This window comes from Nycticebus coucang, chromosome 6 (genome assembly GCF_027406575.1).
Source record: "Nycticebus coucang isolate mNycCou1 chromosome 6, mNycCou1.pri, whole genome shotgun sequence".
NCBI classification, from domain to species: domain Eukaryota; kingdom Metazoa; phylum Chordata; class Mammalia; order Primates; family Lorisidae; genus Nycticebus; species Nycticebus coucang.
Genome location: NC_069785.1, coordinates 85,875,467 through 85,879,714, shown reverse-complemented (window position 1 = coordinate 85,879,714; position 4,248 = coordinate 85,875,467). Strand labels below are relative to the sequence as shown.

Sequence of the window (4,248 nt, the reverse complement as noted above, 5' to 3'; positions counted from 1 at the left end):
ACTTTTAAAAATGAGGATCCCATTGTGTTAAAAATCCTTGTTGAAAATACATTTACCACTTCTCATTATTATAAGATTAGAGATCTCAACTCTAGCATTATCCTGCTAGAGTTGTGTCTGGCTGTTCTTTCCTGTGTGTTTCGGTCAATATCTTAGGTGTTTGTTCCTGCTTTCAGTGGCTTTAGAGAGGCGTAATTAGTATATGATCAACTGTGCACATTTCTAATGTACAATATCATAAGTTTTGAAACATACAAGTGAACCCATGGCCATAATAAGAGAGTTAACATATTCATCACCCACAGCACTCTCCTCCTGGCGTTTTGCATTCCCTTATTTTAGAACCTGCTAAGTTACTTTCCATAGTATTCATAGTATTTGTATCATTTTCCATTCCTGACAGCAGTCCATGACAGTTCCATTCTCTGCATCATCACACTCAGTATATCATTGTTTTTAATTTTAGACATTCTGATGTGTATTCATTGTGCATACTATTTTGGTTTCAATACACAGCATCCTAATGACTCATAATGTTGAGCATCCTCCCATGTGCATATTTGCCATCTGTACATCTTCGATGAGCTATCTTTGCAAATTCCTTGCCATTTAAAAAATTAGACTGTTCTTCTCTTTGTTGAGTTTTAAGAGTTCTTTATATATTCTGGATACAGTTTCTTTACTAGCTTTGTTTTTTGCAAGGAATCTTTCCTGGTTTGCAGTCCAAGGAATGTTTCCAAACATTCCAAAAACTGTTTCCCAGTTTTCATTTTTTAATAGTATTCCAATGAATTCTGTTTTATCTGTTTGTTTAATTATGGCATCTCCACATCCCTCTCTCTCCAGACACCACTCTCTCTCTGCAGCCCCCTGCTTCCTCAGTAGTCACTGTCTGTGATGCCTTCCAGAGGTCTACACAAAGCCTGGGGCTCTCTGGGAATTCACCAAACACTCTGAGCTCTGCAGTGGGTAGACTTTCAGGCAGCCAGGCTCTGGGCAAAGGGTTAACTGTGCATTCAGAGTTTTAGGGAAAATATTTGATTGCTTTTATGACCAGTAGGATGGCACCTAAGCTCATAGGTGGGACCTCCCTGGAAGAGGAAGTACATTAAGGGAAAAGGATTAGGTGGCATGATTCAGGTTGGTCAAATGATACAATTTCTGGAGAGGGTGCATGGGTGGCAAGGGCCTACGTATTATGGGGTGAAGCGGTAGAATGGTTCTGGGCGAGTGAATTTGATCAGTCCCTGCCCTGAGTCTCCAAGGCAGCTACTGCTGCTGCCACAGATAGTGGGAGCCCAGAGAGCTGCTGGGTTTGTGCCTGATTAACTTTCTAGCAGGAGAATGCTCATGGAGGTGGTCACTGCCAAAGTGAAAGGTTTGCTTCCAGAGGAGATAATGGACACTGGTATAACTTCAGTTGGTGACCATAGTATTGAAGCTGGGGAAGACCCAATTCCCATAGAGACAGAAGTGGAAGAAATTGTCAACATAAATTTTACTGGTGGCTCTACAGCCATGCCTATTTCCACGGAACCAATCACAGTGGACAGTAAGCACATTAACCAAGTTACAGCGAATGCCATAATTCCTAAGGCAGATTGTAACACCACAGTGAAACCAGCTTTTCCAAGTGGCATTCACAAATTTGGTGCTCAGACTCCTATGACTATATGAGTCCATCATATTATGTTAAACAAAGTATCACAGACAGCTGATGTTAAACTGGTAGTCAGAAACTTAAACCAGATGAACAGAAGTTAATTTTAATCACTTTGGTTAAGTCTCATTCTAGCACTACCCCATAGCCAACTACCACAGACTCAGAAAGTTACAACTGAGGCCCAATCATGAGATACTAAGTTACCACTGTAGCAAATTAAAATAGTTAATTATGGGAAGAAGGCCAGAGGTGAAACCTGTCATTGGAGTCTCAGCACTGACCCCAGGAAGTTAACAGATGACATGTAACACATGTCCTTGGTGTTATAGACCAAACAGTAAAAAACACTACAGATTGCTAAGAAGCCTCAAATACCAACCTCTGGTTTGGTAATCAAGAAGCTGATCTTTGCAAAACCAAGCAATAGGAAAGCAGTTACAGGACAGACAACTCAAGTATCACCTCCAGTCATTGCAGGTAGGGTTCTTTCACAGTCTATTCCCAGAACTCCATCAAAGACCACAACAATATCTGAAAGTGGTTTTATTGGATCGCCTTTAAATTATACAACACAGACACTAAAGAAAATAGCCATATCTCCTTTGAAATCACCAAATAAGGCAGTGGAATCAACTGTGCAGACCATCACTGTTAGGGGAGTAAGCACATCAAAGTTTAAAGCAATTACACCTCTGGAAACTGCTCTCAATGTCCGGAAGATTCAGTTACCTGGAAACAAGTTTTATTATATCTGACTTCTTACTGCCTCACAACCAGTAACTCACCCCAGCCAGTTAGTCAGAATCCCAGTACAAACACTCGACCTTTTCAGCAAGCAAAGCCATTGGTTGTGAATACTACCACAGTGCAGATGTCCGTTCCAATTATCTTGCCTTAGGTTGTCAAACAAGTTGCTCCCAACCAATCAATCCAACTTCACAAATCATAACTACCAGCCACCCACAGGACCGGCTCATCATGCCTGCCGCAACACTGCCACAGATTCAGCCCAACCTCACCAATGGACCACTAGGCCTTGTCCTGGCAGTGTCTTGGCCCCAACTCTGGGAACAGGGATTGTGGGCTATGCTGTGCTTCCAGCTCAGTACTTTACTCAGCTACAGTAGTCTTCATACGTGTCTATAGCAAGCTATTCTAACTTCGTTGGAATATTTGGTATCCAGATCCAGTCGAGGCTTCCATTCAAAGGCATAATCCCATCTGTGTCTTCCATTGGGCCTAGAAAGCCCTGTAAGTGTATAATATCACTGTGTTTGGCATTATATTCTGATTGCTTTGCAAATAGTGAATTTTACAACAACCGCAATTGTACTAGTTATTATAACAATTTGTAACATGAAAATGAAAGGCAAAAAGCAATAAAAGCATGCCTTGACAGAAATCCAGAAGGCTTCAAGCCTAAGATAGGGAAAGGAAAGGAGGGAGAATCAGATTGACATCATAGCAAAGGATGTAATTGCAAATGATCAGGCTGTCTTAAAAACTATTGTGAATGCTATGAGGCAAAAATAATGTGTTCCTCAATATCCAAATATAATGGGTGTAAAATTTTGAGAAAGCCCAGAAAGAAAGACATTGATGCACTTGGCAGAGGCAGCTGAAGTAAGAGTACAGCAACAAACAGCAGCAAAAACTAAGTTGTCTTCCCCAATTTCAGACTACTTTAGTAGGCCAAACCAACTTTGAATAGTGGATGAGGAAAATTGTTGTTTACAGTCGTGACTAAGGAAGTAGCTGAAGCCATGTGTGACTACCTTCTTGCCCAGACAGAGAAGGCAGACAAGAAGGGAAAATAAAAATCAGCAGCTGAAAGAGTAATAGGAACACATGTATAAGAGGGACTTTGCTTGACAAATGCAGTTAGTGTAACCTGGATGTTTGTACGCTCAATGAATCCCCAAAAATAAAAAAAGAAAAGGATTTGGATGAGGTTTGATGAGCATCGTTAACTTAGCAGGAAAAGCAAAATATGACCCCTGTGCCATGAATTGCTAGCTCTTGTACAAAAGACTGATAAATGGTACAGTACAGAAAATTTAAGGTGCACTGACACTTGATGTTTTGGCAAATGGTTTAACAATTACTGTGTTTTAATTCACTTCTTGTTTTAAGAGACTTCAAATTATAACATTGAAAGGGAAGAGATTTAAAATGAGGAAATTAGTACATTTTAAATTTTAGTTAAATCTGCTTATGGCCTAAATTAAACTTTCCTTTCTTGTATTATATAGATTTTTCATTGGCTTAGGTTTTTAAACAGTTAGATGGTCTATCCTTCTGATTCTATTGACAAAGAATATTTATAAATTACTATAATTTACAATGTGTGGTGTCACATGATTTTTCTCGGTAGAGAAAGTCAAAGTACCAGTGGTTGTTAACCAGTCATCCTTTGAGTATAGATTTAGAGCGTATTCAGACAGAATCTCTAACTTAAAAAATTCTTGAGAAACATTCAGATGGCCTTTTGTGTTTAGAAAGCACCATATTTTAAAGAAAAATCAAGTTTTAAGGTGGATTCTGGAATAATAATATCTTGTTGTTAATTTGGGAATGTCAGAAGG

The 4,248-nt window shown here is 39.5% G+C and overlaps 1 pseudogene; it reads left to right on the top strand.

The window, feature by feature from the left end:
* The first annotated feature begins 1,350 nt into the window (after positions 1-1,350).
* LOC128589066 (protein lin-54 homolog) lies at positions 1,351-3,679 on the top strand (annotated as a pseudogene).
* The last annotated feature ends 569 nt before the right edge of the window (positions 3,680-4,248 follow it).